At 35.0% G+C, this 18,133-nt stretch overlaps 1 pseudogene; it reads left to right on the plus strand.

Annotated features, from left to right (window-relative positions):
- The first annotated feature begins 511 nt into the window (after positions 1-511).
- On the plus strand, positions 512-3,327 carry LOC102538307 (macrosialin-like; annotated as a pseudogene).
- Positions 3,328-18,133: the final 14,806 nt, after the last annotated feature.

An 18,133-nucleotide genomic window follows, 5' to 3' on the forward strand; every position in this document is an offset into this window, starting at 1 on the left:
TGAATGGGGACACTTTTGGTTGTCATATCTGGGATGGGTAGGGGATGGCTACTAGCATCAAATGGGCAGACACCAGAAATGATGCTCAACATTCTAAACCGCAAAGGATAGATTCCCCAAATAAAAAAATCATCTGGCCCAAAATGTCAATAGTGCTGAGACTGGGAAACTCTGCTTTATAGACATGAACATGGAAAACAATATATTCAATGCAGTTAATTTCTTCTTGAAAATCTAGATAGTGTTCACACCATGAATAAAGCTTATAGTAAACCTCTCTTTCTCTCTCTCCTGTGCTGCTCTTACTTTGGCTGCCCAGTGTCTGAAAACCTTTTCTGTGTTTAGGAAAATTCCCACATTATGATTCTTGGTGGAAAACTAAGAAAGTCTCCAATTGCAGGAGCTTAAAAATGTCAGCTATTACCTTATCCTTGCACCTAAAACATAGTCATGTGGCATTGGTTCAACAGCAGTAAACTAATCCACCCAGACCTTGAATTAGTATTTGGTGATGGAAGCAACTGGGGATGGCCAAAATCTGCCTCTGGCAACAGCTACCGGAAGGCCAGCTTCCTGGAGTGATGCAGTAGCAGTGCTAAGGCCTGGCTGTGCTGCAGTTCAAGCTGCTCTTTGGTTCTTGGCAGCTGCAAGGTTTCCATCACTGTTCTGCAATGTGATTTGGAAGGTTGTTCCTGGAGTCACAACCTGATTCTGTGGTCCATTCAGAAATTATGAGAGTTGCCCAGGGTCCGCTAATAAATTTGTGTTCTGTCTCATTCAGCCAGGATGGGATTCAGTTGATTTCAAACCCAAAACTCTGATAAAGAGCTACTACTTTGTCTTGTTCTACTGGTATCATGATATCTATATCTTGTAAATGCCCATATCTTGAGAAGATATATGCCAGTGTATATATTCAATTTGACTTTTCCTTCAACTCTTTAATTATATACAAAAACATACAAAGTATGGGTAGAGTTTGTTTTTGTTTTTAAGTAGCAAATCAAACTCATGTACTGTCACCCAGCTTATAAATTAGGGGGAAAAAAACAACGAATGATGTTCTCTGTGCGCCCCTACACATTTGCCCCATCTCTCTCCACAAAGAGGTGACCCCATACTGAATACATATAATATATACATATATATGTATGTATATCAGAATATTCTTGTTTATATATATATTCTAATGTATATATTTAAATGTCTATATATTTGATATACTAATATATATATTCTTATATATATATACACACACAGATTCTAAGTATATCTGAAAGATGTATTAATGACTTTTAAAGTTAACACAGATAAAACTTCCTCACTGCTGTTAATAATAAAAATGGGTTTGGATATTACAATTACATTCAATCTTAAAAACTATACCTGTTTTAGTATTAAAATGTAAACTCTTTAATTACAATCGAGAAGTTATAAATCGGAATGTTACTAAGAACTGGCATTTTAAACAAGTTATTAATCTTTTCTTGTGTAGCATTTTCTTTTTTTCACCCAAGTTTTATCTTTTATTATGCATAAGAGATTACAGAAATTTCAAGATTTTTAAAAAAGGGCATTGGGTCTTGACTTAGTCTAAATCCTGGAAACCTAATGCCATAGGTTTCTTATACTTTGTAAGAGTGAAATTCATCTAAGTGAAACACCTAAACTTTTAAGACATTATCTGAATATCTCTCTCCTCTCTTTCCTCTACCCTTTTCTCCTTCCTCCCCTCTCTCCTTTTTGCCACCTTCCTTGCAGGCTTTAAACATCCTTAAGGTTCTTAATATAAACAATCCCATCAATTTTCTTTTATCTTTTTAATATCCAACATTAAAAAAAGTCTACTTTTTCTCCCCCTCATCATTACTTACATTAATTACTCACCATATTAGAATCTGCCCTTATTTCTTACAACTGCACTGAAACTGCTCTTGCTAGTAATTACTAGATATAAAATCCCAAATCCTTTTCTAAAGCCACTACATCTTATAGCCATTTTTAGAAAATCTGTTCTTCCTTACATTGTATATCTTTTCTTCTTCCTCTAAATAGTTTCCTGTTTTTAATTGTATTATTAGTTTCTCTGATACTGAGTTGTATGAGTTCCTTATATAGTTTGGATTTTAACTCCTTATGGGACATACAGTTTGCAAATATTTTCTCCTATTCCATATGTTACCTTTTCAATCGGTTAATTGTTTCCTTTGCTGTGCAGAAATTTTTTAGTTTGATGTAGTCCTACTTGTTTATTTTTGCCCTGAGTTGCCAACCAGTCTTTCTCCTGCTGAAAGCTCAGAGGACAAGGAATGACTGTCTTCATAAAAAATCAGCCACTCTGCCACCATCCTTCATGGTGACATATTCAGCTACAGGAAGCCCTAGAACAGCCACTTGGAACTACACCACTTGGAGTAGTTCCACTTGGAACTACAATAGGCACCACTGCCACGAGTCCACAACAGCCACTCACAATCCTGCTACCACCAACAGACATGGAAATGCCGCAGTTCGTCCACCAAGCAAAAGCACTGCCACCAGCCAAGGATCCTCCACCAGTTCCCCCAATCCAGGCCCACCTCCACCCTCTCTCTAAGTCCTAGCTCAGTCCCCAAGGGGCCAATAGGAGACTACACTAGGACTAATGGTTCCCAGCTGTGTTCAGCTCCGAGCCCAGATTGAGATTCGAGTTCTGCACCCAGTCCCAGGTGGAGGAGAGGTAAAGCTAAAAGACAGTGGAGGACATAAGGGGAAAAGGATGAGGCCTCCTGCTATTCTTTAGAAGGGAAGAAGGAAGAGTAAAGAAGGGGACAAATACAGGGCGAGGAGGAAGGAAACAGAAAACCTTGGATGGCACAGCTGTGTAGTCTTGTGACCCTCTCAATCTTTAACTTCTGCAGGCCTGGGGCATCTCTGTCCTGAACTCCAACAAAATTAAAGTCCAGAGGGGCTATGATGGTGCCCATCCCCACTGCTCCTTTCATTCCCCATATGGACAGCTCAGCTTTGGATTCAAGCAGGTACTCAATCCTCATCCCTCACTCCTACACTCCAAGTACTCTATCCCCACCAATCCCTGTCTCGCCTCCCTTCCTCCTTCTCTTCTGAGTTCCCTGGCTGCTCCAGTTCCCTCTCTTCCAATCCAGCGGAGCCACCCATTCCCGCAGCCTTCTTCTTAATCCTCATATACAATTACAGGTGAAGCAGGCAGAAATGAGTGGGGGTGGGCCACAGCTGTGTCATTTCCTTTCACAAAGGCTAAACCAGCGGCTCCTCGGCAACAAGAACTACCTGCGGTATCCAGGGCTAATCAAGAGCCCAGATTAAACCCTCGCCACACCTGCGATGCTCCTAGCTCACCTGCAAAGGGTTTTCATCAACCATGGGAGCAGTGGTTAGTCTGATCTCCATGTACAATTACCCTCTATGCTCCTGCAAACAACATGCCTCCAAGTCTAGGCCACCCACGAGCCAACCCTGATGTCCTGGGTGGTAGTATTCCTGGTGATAGTGGCGGTGGTGGGTGACACCCCCAGGCCAGGCTGTGTTGACTCTAAAAAGGACCACCCAGACAACCACAGCCTGCAGAACCAATGAGTACCAGTCCCCTCCACTTCACAGTAGGACAAGATGGAATCCCTGAGGGCCAGAATGGGGCCCTTCCAGTTGGAGGCGCCTTGTAGGGCTACAGAAAGCGGCCACCGAGACCTGGAGACCCACCCATTTGAGGGAAGCCTGCACATGGCAGGGACCCAGCCACTAAACCACCGCCTGGCAGACACCCCAAATAATCTTGCCGACTGTGGTGAGGGAGTCACCGAAGGGCATGGTCCTCCCACCAAGCGCCCAGCCACCAGAGCAGGATGTCCAGACCCATCTCCACCGAGAGGGCCCAGACTTGGTGTCCCGGCACTGGGTGGCAGAGGACATCATTTCTGCCAGGTAGTCCAAGGTGCCATCTCCCAATGTGAACTGCTGGGCTCCACTGGTCTTGCCCAAGTCTTGGTCCACAGAGCACGCAGGCACAGAGGGCTGAGAAGGCGGCCTTGGCCCAGAGGTGGTACCTCGGGCCCAGGGAGTGCGAGGGAACACCCGAGCCCTTGTTTCAGAGGCTGCCAGGGCTAGGCCTGCTGGAGACGCTGCCTTCCCCACCTCCCCCTCTTTTACTTCACTGTTCCCACCCAGCAGTTGATGGCGCACCCTCCACCAAGGCCTGGGCGAACCGGGGGAGGGAGAAGCGTGGGCCCGGAGCCTATGGAGGGGGGCCGGCTCACACAGCCCAGCTTGAGCATCAGCGCCGTTTCCTCTGCAGAAGCCCAAGAGTACAGGAGATAGAAAGCCACAGCACCCAAACCAAAGCCGTTTTGTAGACTTACCCTCCTTCTCTCTCAACTCGGAACGATGTAAAATCAGCTCTGAGAAGATAGGAGAGTGCCGAGCCGGAGAAGCAGAAGAGAGGCAGGAGGATAAATCCTGCCGGCGAAGCGGAAGCGGCAACAAGCCGCGAAAGATGGAACTGCGCAGGCGCACAGCTTTGGCGTGCTTTAGAATTCGAGCCACAGGTGTGGTACGTCTGGGAAACCTAACCTCCGGCAGGTACCTGTTTTTCTCTCTCCTCTGTTTTATTCACCAACACTCCAGTTCAGGATTCGTGCCAACTTTATTGAGGTATAATTGACAAATAATTTAGGCTCCAGTTCACCTCCGTTCCTGGGTTATTTCAATATTGTAGTCTCTTAACAGAACTCCCTATCTGAATTTTCTTCTTTTAAATCCATACTGCACACGGCCATGTACATTACCTTTCCAAAACAAAAATATGATATCTCCATGCCCTTTGCTCGTACTCCATTTGATCACTGTACAAATTGCCATCTCGTATCTACCCAACATCCCCTCATATAGGCTATGTAAACTTACAGCCCTTTACTAGCCTTTATTCTGTATGCTAAGTGTACCTTCTTTTATCTGGAATATTCTTATTTTTCGAGACCAATCCCTATTCTTTATTGCTATCTATAAAGCAATATAGATTGCATATAACTGCAACTCACTTTTTAGATACCTTTCTCACCATCATCACTGTCGTCATTATCATCTGCATCATCATTGCTACCTTTAAAGCATGCATTCATAAAACCATGTTAAGCACTCTATACACATTATATTACTATACTAATGTTATATGAGTTGAAAAAACTGAGGGTTAAGAGATTTAAAAACTTACCTAATATTACAAAGTTAGGACGTAGGAAAGACAGCATGAAATTCAAACTTTTTCTGATTTCACAGTCTGTTATACTGCCTCTATGTACAATACCTTTTATGCACTTTCCATATATATTTGTAACTACATATACCATGTAGTATTGTATCTATTTGCTTATATGTTTATCATTTATCTGTCATTCATCAGGAATGAATATTCCCTGACAATATAGATGGTAAGAAATTTGTGAATATATCTAAGTCTGTATCTATCTATATGTCTATATATTCTGACACTAGAGCAATATCACATATGAAACATAGAAAACAGAAGCAAAAATTACAAACACATGGGAGGCATATATGCATATGAAAAACATAAAGAAATCAGTATTTTCAAAATTAATTCCAATCGATTTTAATTAAATAGTTTTGAGGATTTTCTTTTAACTTTACAAATAGTAGAAACTTTATGTAGAAGAAAAATTGAGAGTAATCTCAAAAACATTAATAGAAGAAAAAATAGGTGTTATTCCTTTAGGTATTAGAACATGCAATTATAAACAAGAATAAAGAAAATGTTGATATAATACTAACAAAAATAGATCAGAGAAACAGAAAAATCACCTGACATAGTCACTATTATATAATAAAGAGTTTATATTACATAATATATAGTATGTATATCCATCGACAGATAACTGGATAAAGAAGTTGTGGAATGTTTATATAAAGAGTACTGCTCAGCCATAAAAAAACAATAAAATAAAGTCATTTGCAGCAACTTGGATGGACCTGGAGATTTGCAGATACTAACTGCTATATATAAAACAGATAAACAACAAGTTTCTACTGTATAGCACAGGGAACTATATTCAATATCTTGTAGTAATCTGCAATGAAAAGGAATATGAAAAGGGATATATGTATGTATATGGATGACTGAAACATGTTGTACACAAGAAATTGACAAACTGTAAACTGAATATACTTCAGAAATAAATATTGAGGCAATTCAAATACAGTAAAAATATTTAAAATTTTGCTAAATAAAAAAGTTTCTATATATTAAAACAAAATTAAAGTGCCAAATAATTTTGTAGAGAAATAGCAAAGAATGTGATAACAAAGAGGTTGTTGTTTTATTTTATATATAATTTATGAATGGTGATATCAAAATACTACAGACCCTATGACAAGGACTTGACAAAACACATCAGAATATGGAAGTAAACCAGTTGATAAGCAATTTCAACATGTCTCAGAATAAAAAATTCAGTTAATGCAACAAGAAGATATTCATCATGTGAAACACTGGAAACATGAATTTGAAACATTCCAGTGTTTGTTTGGTGCCCTAGTATACTGTTAAAGATGTAATTTGGTAAAGTTCTTCTGAAAGACAAATTAATATTATATGTTTAGAGCCTTAATTTATATATTTTGATCCATTATTTCCCCTTCTTAAATTTATTGCAGTGAAAGAATTGTAGGCAAAAGTTTATATGTAAAAATATTAATCTCAGAATTACTCATGATTAAAAAATCAGAAAAATATTAAATTTTCAACAATGTACATATGTAAAATATTGTATCTTAAATAAAAACTATATGATCATTAAAATACGACTTTAAAAGATAATAAAACATCATGATTATAGGCTTATGGTACAGAAGTGAACCAACAATAAGGCAGATTACAAAAGCATATTATTCGATGTTAATAAAATTGTATTGTTTGCATTTGTATACCAAACTGAATTACTGCACCTAAATTTTGAGTTTGTTAGTAATTTTGTTGCATCTTTCTATTTCTCTAATTTTTTATAGTGATCATAACGTATTTTTGTTTTTATTAATAGTTTCCCCTAAAATTATATTTTCAACAAATTTTGTAAAATAAATAAATAAAAATAAAGCATAAAAAATTTCTCTTAAAAATATTTAGAGTCTAATAAGTAGGATAAAAAGAACTGCATAAAATTTTACAAATACTGTAATGCAACTTTAAAAAACAACAGAAATAAAATTTAAAATATAAACTTTTTAAACATATTCAAGAGATGACACAAGGTCTATGCTAATTTGATGTGGTTTTCACATGTTATTCGATTTTCCAAATGTTTTATTTATAATTTAAATAAAATATTAGTAGTGTATTTTTATATTGAATTTCATAAACATTTCCAAAGATGATGTGTCCTAGTTAGTTCAGGCTGCTATACCAAATTACCAAAGACTGGGTGACTTAAACAACAAACACATACTTCTCACCAGCTCTGGAGGCTGGCAAGTCCAAGATCAAGGTGCCAGCAAACATGGTGTCTGGTCAAGGCCCTCTTTCTGGTTTACTGACGGCTACCTTTTCAGTTTATGTTCACAGGGCAGAATGGAAACAGATCTTTCTGGGGTCCTTTTCTTTAAGGGCAGTAATCCCATTCATGAAAGCTCTACCCTCATGACCTAAGTACCTCTCAAAGGCACTACTTCCTGATAACATCACATTAGGGATTAGAATTTCAACATGTGAATTTCAGGGAGACACAAATTTTCAGTTCATAATAGTATGCAAAATAACAATCAAAGCAAAAAAATTCCAAAAAACTTTTAATGTTACACATGATTAAAAATCTTCAAGGTATTGTTTTTATGAATATGAACTTATTCAATAATTACATAATCATGTTTTTAAATATGAAAGAGGTGCGTTAGTAATATATAACATGTTGTTTTAACAATCAGGTTCCTACAAAATCAAACTGAATAACTCTCATAAACTAATATTTGATGTAGAGAGACTTGGAAATTTGAGGCTTCATTTTTTTGATCCCTAATAACTTAAAAATAAAGGTGGCAGAATTAATACTTTTCCCAATCTTACCCCAAACCTCAGTATATTTAACAATAACAAATACATCTGTTCCAGATGATTTGAACCATATTGTATATCGCAGCCCTGATTTGGAATCTGGTCCTTTTGCCATGTACCTGAGCTCAAAGGATAATCTCAGTGAGGAAGTGTCTAAATATCTAAGAAGTGTAAGAGGACCTTTTACTGTGGTGACTTCCTTTGGTTTTTCTTTTGTTTTGAGACTCCTTTGAGTCTCAACGTAAAGCTGGGAACGTGCAGTTTTGTGGTAGGTGACAGCCCTATGCTAATAAGCACTTCACACCAAAATACAAGAGTTAAACTTAAGAAAAAATGTTAAGTGCAGTCTTAGTAATTCACGTAACCACAGGAGGCTGGTTTACTCTTTCAAAAAATTAAAAAAGGTAATTAAAATATTTGAATGGCTGGGGGACCTGAAGATTGGCAATACTTTACAATGCACAAGGTCTAAATTTTATAAATAAGTGCACTTGGTACCTACACAATGTTCATACTTTCATACAGAATAAACATTTAGTTCTCTGGTCATTTTTAGGTTGTTAGTTTGAAAATATGGAAAATCTTTCTTATGTAGAAAGAGTGATTCTAAAACATAAGATAACTTATAAATATTTCAAAGTAAGTAAAAAAAAAAGAATATATAATCTTTTCAGGTATCCACAACAACTGAATATAACAAATACAGTTTACCAGAAACTGAATTTTAGCTCCCAGAATCAGTTACTGAGGACATCTCCTGTTACTATTCTCTTCATCTTTCTCAATGTTCAACTGAAATGCATCTTTAAACTTAAGTGGAATTTTAAAATAATTTATAGTCTATATTTCTAATTTTAAAACCAGATAATTAAACTGGAAACTATCCAAATGTCTAAATTATTTGTTCTCTCAGCAGTACAATGACTGTTTTTATCTAATGTGCTGAACAGAAAAAAAAAATGTACCTGATTATATTGTTAGAAATTGAATGGAGAAATTACAAAATAGAGCAAAATATAAATTAGCTAAATAAATATTTGAACATTTATAGTTACCAGAAATATTTTTGGAAATCAGCTTCTCCATATCAACTGTATTTTGCATTCATATCTCTCCTTTTTGATTTGGGAATAATATTTTTATAATATTCGAAATGTTCACAGATCTAGCATACTGCAGCTGCAGCTACCACATTTTTACACTGATTATAGTCACTAATTACAACTGGGATGCAAAACAGATTTCATATTAAGCTACAGTAAAATGGAAGAAATTAAAACAAAGCTATTTTTTAGAAGTATTATATCCTTTTGGAGACTGCAGATTTTAAGGCAGCACTAGCCAATTAAAAACACCAGGCTGTTCTTGAATAAAGGATTGAAGCAAAGGTTACTTTCACACTTGGGTGGTATATGTCAAAATAGACATTTTGCTGATGGCCACCCTTGTGGCAAATGAAATAAAAGCTAGATTGTACAATGAAAGATGACCATTTGTACAGTTCCATAATAAATAATGAATTTTGAGAAGCCTTTTCTGTCTCCTTGATAGGCTGTATAATTTGAGTTCCGTCTTCATTTCAGCAAGATATATTTCATTATTTACCCTTGTATATTCATCAGGCATTTGTGTTTCCAGTGGAAGTGTTCTCTCCATGACTGACTTTATCCTTTCAGGAATGAGCCTGCTGGAGTGTGACATATACACCACCATGTAATTTAAAAATCTAATATATTCCCACATAAAATGTGGATCCAATATTCCTTCCTTAAGACACAGTACTGTTTACAAATGAAGGAAAACAAACCACTCTGGCATTAAGTTTTGAAACTCAATTCTGGGTAAAAGTAATTTGTCTCCTCTGAAAGTAATTCCGGACCTGATAGGACAATTGGATGAAGGTTTAGCACTGAATTTGAAACAAACAAACATGGGGTAGAATGATTCAACCAGGGTTTTGCACTTGCTTTTTACTGTTTCAGTAACACACTGAGCTAACTTTCATCTCCATGCCTTTGCTTATACTGTTCTGTACCTGGAATGCCTATCTAATTCCCAGTATCTGGATTATATCCACTTTTTAAAGCCTAAGTCAAGTTGCATGTCTTTGTTGAATTCTTTTCTGCTACATCAGTAAATAAATCAATAAGCTTACATTCTTCTGAGCCTCGCATACTATTTTTCTCCTTCTACACAATTAATTGATATTTAGGAGAGAGCACACACATTGTAGTTAAATGACAGCCTGAATTTTATCTCTGCCATTTACTAGCTGATGTCATTATCTTACCTTAAAAAGAAGTTACAAGGGTACATTAGGAGATGGTGAGGATCAAATATCCTGAAGCAAAAGGAAGTATGTGGTAAACCAAAAGGAAAAGCTTTTATATTTTAAATGTATCTCATTTCATCATGTGCTTTTCTTTTTTATGTACTTGTTCTATATCTATATGCTTTCCAATATTGTTTAGATTGTAAGTCCCTGGAGAACAAGGGTTAGGTCATCCATATGCACAAGGATTATTTTACATTTTGGAGATTTCTGGTACATTTTTACAATGAATGAATCTATATCTAGTTAGCTATCTGTCTACCTACCTGTCTTTCTATCATCTGTCTTGGAACCAGAATGGATATAAGGCCCAGGATATTAAAAGATCAGTACAAGGGGGAAATAATGACTTTTGCTGATACAGGTTAAAATATTTAATGTACTAAAAGAGTAGATCCTAAAAGTTCTTATCACAAGAAAGAAAAGTTGCTAACTGTGCAGTGAGGGATGTTAAGTAGTTACTGTGGTGATTGTTTCACAATATACACACACATCAAATCGTGCTGTACACCTCAAACTAATACAATGTTATGTGTCAGTTATAGCTCAATAAAAAATAAATATTTAGTATGTATTAAACTGTACTGTGACAGAAAAGGTCTAGTAGAGCAAGTAAAATTGTATTTGTTTAAGAAAAAAAAAGAGTTAGATTGACAAGCAAATATATGAAATTACATAAGGAGAAACAGACTGACCCACTCCCAAGTTAGAGCAACTAGCAGAGGATTAGAAAATAGCAGACAGTAAATATATGATTTTTCAAATTTAAAGAACTCAGGTGACAGAGAATAAATAAACATCAGGCACAGGTGAAATAAAAATAGGTGGCCTAATAATCATATATAAGCAAATCCTAAAAGTTCTTTTTATCCTCAAATAATATCTTTACAAGTTTGCCATGGTCTCTACTCTCTGTCCTGGAATTCTTATATTTAGAGATCACTAATTGTCTTCAGCAGCCCATGGTTAAAAGTCGGGCCAATGGATGTTTAATTAAACACCTAATATGGAAAAAAGTGATTAGGAGAGGTACAATATCTATGGACAAACTGATAGATTACAAACATCTGCTTTGTATGAATAAACATTGTCCTGAATACTATAATATTGAGATGAAAAAGACTTGGCTACTGCTTCGAAAGTTATAATTTGTAAACAAAGTAAGTAAACAAAACAATGATAATATAAGGTATACTATGCCTAAAGTGAAATTTCTGTTTGAGATTCTAGTTGCAGCCTTTTATTCCCAGAAGATCTGTTTTTTTAAATACTCCCAATCTACCATTCTTGGAATAAGCTGCAGTTTAACTTCTGTCTCTCAAATGTATTTGGCTTAAACTGGACGAAGTTAATTAACTTTAACCCACTACTCAGGATGCAGTGGGCACTGTATATTGCTGGAATTGTTCTGATTTAGGGTCTCACTTTCAATATTTGGGTTTTTACTTTTTCCATTTTCTCAAATTTTACTCTCACGTTTAGAAAATAGAAGTTCCTCTACTAACAGTCCCTATTTTGGTTGCCTATCGTAAGCCATTTTGTCTGGAACTTCAACTTCCTCTAAAGTTCCCTGCGCGGATCCACTCTGATCCGTAGACCCTGATAAGAGCATAAAAACATCTCTGATGCAACTGCCTGTCTGGTCTGTTTGAATCTCTTAATGCTTTTGGCCTTGACTTCTGAATTCCTTACTATGATTTTTGTAGAGACACCCAATTTCTCTCAGTTGGATCTCCTGACATTGCCTGCTGGACTAGACATGCCAGCGATCTCTTGTTATATGGTGAGTATTATATTTTTCCAACCAGATCTTCCTACAATTTACTGGCTCATGACTATTCTTAGTGTATGACTCTATTTTTGACTCTTGTTTCTCTACAAGACATTCTGATCTCTAACCTGGAAATGCCTTACCTGTGTGTACTAAAATGTATCAAAGTGATATTATAAAATGAATGATGATTTTTATAGCCCAAATCTCACCAGGCTCTGGATGTGTTTTCATAGGAAGTGTAATTGGATCAAAGACCTGCAAAGGAAGAGAATCAGGTGAGTTTCTCTCAAGACATGTACAGTCCTTAGCAGGGGCAGCTGAAACACCCAGTTGGGTTATCAACTTGATCATATTATGAGTGAAAGCAAAATAAACAAAATACTTCCTGGAAGACTGTTTAATTTACAACTGTGGTCGGCAAAATAATGGATTCCTAAATATGTCCATGTCCTTATCCCAGAAAACCTTTGTATATGTTATGTTACATGGCAGGAGTTTATTAGCTGGTGGTGAGCTTTATTCCTTAGCTGGTTATATGTTAATGTCTTCACGAATCTAGAAATCATCTTTGTACTGAAATGTATAAAGTATCATGCTAAAGATAACATTTTGATTGGTTTGGGTTTAGGAAATCTTTGTATAGTGTCATTTATGAAAGGACTGAAAAGATCATTAAATACCCTTAAAAGTCAGTGCAGGCTATACATTGCTTTTATCAAAGAATTCAATTTGTATCTGAGAAAACAGATTAGACATGCTGCATCACTGTCATTTTGATTACCTGTTTGTATTTCTTGACTTATATTCTTCCATAGAGCTACATATATTTAAGTGATCAATTGGGAGGTAAGAATAAACTTATCCATTTATTAGAATAATATTCAATGCATAGTGTCACTAGAAGATAATTTCTCATAGATTTTGTGTGTATGTGTGATTGAATGAGAGAAAACAAAAGTTTTTCAACTACTGGCTTATATAAAACAGTCAATATTCTTTTCAATTAGAAGTTTAAAAATCATTGAAATGCTTAGCATTTCAACTGATTTTTGAATCAACTGAACATTTGGCATCATTTTTAAAATTAATGATTAAATTATAATAACTAAGTTATCGATTGTTTGCTCTATTCAAGTCACCGAGCTAAGTGCCCTGCAGGCACTATATCATTTACTGCTCATGACAATGTCACATTGTAGTTATGACAATTATCCATATTTAAGCTAAGGAAACTAAAACTAAGAAATTCAACAAACCCTGTGATAAAAATATCATACAAACCAGTATATGCTTGAGAGGGAAAGAAAAACTATTAATAATTATCTATCTGACCATATGGATGTACATCAGAACTGTCCCAGGTAAACCAAGATACATGGTTACTTTACACATATAGCAAGTAGCATGAGAGTCAATCCTTAAAGAGCCCAAGGTATTTTCCAAATATATGATTTAATTACTAGTAGTGTATCTGCATGATCCAGACAGAGTAGGATTTTAAATGTTTCATTGTTGGGTTGGCATCATGAACCAATGTCCAAATCAAATATCTCTCCCTGTCACTCATATGTCTTCATTCACTTTTATTTACCCAATACCAAAGCCACCTCATATATCTCTGAAGTTAACACGGTATTTCACTTATATATCTCTGCAGAATTTTCCCTCCATCTACAAACATCAAATTTCTACCAATATATACACCATTCCTAATTTGATGGTCAGATGCAAATTCCCTCGTCCAAAATGTCTTTCCAGATTCATACCTGGAAATGTCAAAAAATGTTATTTGTATTGTTATGATTATACAATATTCATCATATTCATCAAAATTTTGCATATACTTTGTCTCTCCTAAATAAAATCTCAACTCTTACTCATGATTGAAAGTTTACATTATGTTTAATAATATGCATATACATGAGTCATCTTTATTGTTAAAATTTTTTCTCTCCAGAATTAGCAAATTTCTAAACTTCAAGAAAGAGATTTACTCTGTTTACTTTGGACGCAAGGGTATAAATGTGTAACATAAGAAAACAAATTGTGTGAAGCCTTTTCTATTCATAATCTAGAGAGGCATTGCAAAGCAATGAATTTTGGCCACAAATATAAGTTTTTGCAAATATTTGATGTAAATGTACTATATATTTCAATATGATTTTAGATTTTTATTTCACTCTAAGTGTCTCATTTTAAAACTCTATCAGGTTATTTAATTTTGTCTAATGAATCTCTTTAAATTTATTAACTTGTGTAAGCCATGCATTGCCTATCAGAAACTATCCATCATATATATATTCATCTCATTAATACTTCTGTGAGTATCATGCAGGAAAATTACTTTGCAGCATGATTTTGCTTGAAAAGATTCACACTCATCGACCTTTACTCTGACTGGCATTTGAAATTGAAAGGTAAGAGTGGGAGGTATTTATTGTCATTTTAACTTTTTTTAACCCAAGAGTTTCTTCTGAATGCCACTGGCAGAGAGAAACTAATTCGTTCCACATGGGTGATATTTAGAGCCTATATAAGGCAGAATGATAGCTGTTCATGTGCTGTATTTTCAGGAACCTTAAAAGAATCACCTGGCCTAAACTATATGCCTCATTATATTTCCACAGTGCCTAAATTTCTGTCAATTAATGTTGTTCCTTAACGGTGTTTCCAAGAAAATGGACTTTTAATGCTTCACCTTAGAGGGGAAGCACATTGGTACAGATTTATCTTTATTGCAACTGGGCTTTGGCAAATAGCAAGCTCTGGCATTGATAGACAGTAAATGAGTACATTTTGAGTTAGAAGTAAGGAGAAAAAAATTCTAAACTGAAGATTCTTTGCCAAGGGCATAAATTTCCCATGACCTAAGTTTTTATAAACACAGATAATCCAGTCTTACCAGCAAAAGCTTTCAAGAGCCAGTGAATTTGAGGTGAATCCTAAATAATCTTATTGTGCATTGGAATGGAAGCTGATGCCACTGTGGGAAACTACTCAGTGCTGTTCTGTACCTCAGGGAGGACCTTGAGAACTGGAGAAAGCCGCCAGCTCCTGGGGGCTACAGAGCAATAAAGAGGGCAGGAAAGGAACAGAAACTTCCAACTGAATCTCATGTTCATCTATGAGTCATGAGTTAAATATTTCCCATGTTCTCTCTGAATACCTCTGTTGACTTTCACCTGTTCATTCTGAGTTCCCCTATTAAATTTTAGGGAATGTTTTTCTTCTCAGATAGTTATCAGGGCATTCAGACAGTTTATATAGAAAGTAAGTCATCAGACTTTCTGCCTTATGAGAGCTCAGTTTTAACAATACATACCTAGTTAGCTAATGCAGTACTGTGAAAGAGAATTTCACTACCTCTACACAGAAGGAGAGATGTATCTTCCCAGCAGTGGGTTTCAGGAGGAATTTCCTGTAACATGACTACATTTGGACTTAATGACTATAACACTGGATCTCTCTGAGATCCTGATTTTGTTTCCTTTGGGTATACACCCAGAAAAGGGATTGCTGGATCATAAAGTAGTTTTACTCTTAATTTTTTGAGGAACCTTCATACTGTTTTCCATATAGCTGTATCAAATAACCTGATTTAAAAATGAGCAAAGGATCTGAATAGGCATTTCCCTAAAGAGACACACAAATGACAAACTGGCATATGAAAAAGTGCTCAACTTCACCACTCATCAGGGAAATGCAAATCAGAATTACAATGAGACATCTCCTGCCACCTTTTAGACTGGCTCTTATCAGGAAGACAAAAGATAACAAGAGCCGATAAGGATAATAGAGAAAAGGAATACCCTTGTACACTGTTGGTGGGAATATAAATTGCCACAGCATTATTACTAATTTTTTAAAAAGTGAAACTAGCATAATGCACAACTTATATTATTGCAAACAATAGCTAAAACTTTATTTCACACTAGGTTATGGGCTTATGTGTTCTAAATGCAACTGGGAATCAAAACATTTCATATCTTTTGTTATAATAATAAATATGTTGGATCAAAGCTATAAAACTGTTTGATATGGAACAGAATAGTAAGTAAGTTCATGAGTGTCTGAAATACCAAGTAACCAAAAATTAGGAAGATTGTTATGAAGAGTTTAAAGGCTTTTCTTTTAATTTGTTTTATTTTAAAACTTTCAAAAATATATAAATGTCATATCTATGCTATGTATACATATATAAAGAAAGTCAAGTTGAAGCTATCACTAAATCACATGATCCTCTACCATGTTGTTGGATAAAGAGATGATTAGGTACCTGAAAGAAAAGAGTAAGTAGCAGTATCAATAAGGAATCGAGTTTACAAAAAGTGAGCTCTAAAAAAGCTTCATTGCTGACTAACCTAATTTAGGATGCCGGATATTAAATCAATATGGTTGTCACAATCCATTTTTTAAATACTGCATCATTGTCACCTAGGCACCATATGGTGTATTAAATGACAAGGTAAAATAGTCCATCAGTATAAAAGCAAAAACTGCCACCATTAAATCAACTCCATTACAGAAGAAAAGGGAAATAAAAATATGATTTTAGTGTAGCAAACCAGATGTTCTTTCATGAGTTCATGAAATTAAAAACCATATAAACCTGCAATGTAATTAAATGTATCATCAGGCCTTATAGAATCTAAGACTACGTTTGATTTAAGGAGATGTTCCCAAAATTTTAACCAGAGTATTTTCTCTCCTTTATTCTGAAAATTGAGTTTGTTCTGCTAATGGTTTAATAGTGAATCAGAGTAGAAATCTGGTTTACAAGCAATCTAAATGAAAAACTATCTTAAAGTATTTTGAAAGAAAAATCTAAAATGGACTGACATTATTTTGTCTCCTAAGACAATAGGAGATATTATCTTTTAAATAAATATGCTTTTAAAAATTCTGTATTAATTCTAAAGTAGATCTAAACAAGTATAGAGAAAGGGTTATCATTGTCAAGTTACACTTAGTTGATAATATGTATAAATATGATGAATTGAACTGATAAAAATTGACTATAGAAGCTTTATTTTTAAAAGAATTTTAATACTATTTATTCTGTAAGACAAGGTATTGAAAACTGACTGAAAAATGTGAAAAATTAAACTCTTAATTGCCCATTTATAAAACCTGATTCTACCAAGACATTAGATATTTTAATTGTCTAAAAATAGGTGAAGCACCATATTTAATCAAACATTTAGGTTAAAATAAACTTTAGTCTTGTTCTTGGAATGTTGCAGAAGTTGTTAATTTTAACACACCAAGATTTTATGGTGCATGCATTGGCCTGAATATGTTTATTTGTAAGGATGTAGGAAATTGCATTCATAAAAAGTGGCAGCATTTATTTTTAATTTATATGCAGATGATGTGGATACTACAAACAAAGACAAATATTTTTAAGCTGATTCACAAAATTAGAATTTTTTGCCATATGAAGAACTATTTTCAAAATAAAATTTGGGGAACTTTATTTCTTTCCCATCTTTTAAATAGTTTAATACAGTATATTAAATTCCCACACTTAAGAGTTCAAATAAAGTATTTCTCTTAGACTATACTTTAGAAATTAGTGGATTGAAGAGAATTACATGTATACATAAAATAGCCTGGCGCAATCCTACAAATCATATTTTGTTGGATGCAAGAGGCCGTAAAATTGAATAATGGATACTTTAACTTCTTTCACTGAAAGAAAACCTATATGAGGAGATTTAACATTCCTATGTGGGTTATAAAACATTTACTAAGGAGTGAGTTAAAAAAAAAATCCATGCGTTACTTCTTATTTTTTTTTTCAATTTCTGCAAGTCTCAAAAGTTGCAAGAAAGTTTGTTTTTTCACTTCAGTGGACATCACTTTAATCAACTAATAATTTGAAATGAAATCATGTATTTTTTGTGAAACGCCACAGAGCATCTATGAACACATAAGTTCTTTTCAAAAG

This window comes from Vicugna pacos, chromosome 1, assembly GCF_048564905.1.
Source record: "Vicugna pacos chromosome 1, VicPac4, whole genome shotgun sequence".
Lineage (NCBI taxonomy): Eukaryota > Metazoa > Chordata > Mammalia > Artiodactyla > Camelidae > Vicugna > Vicugna pacos.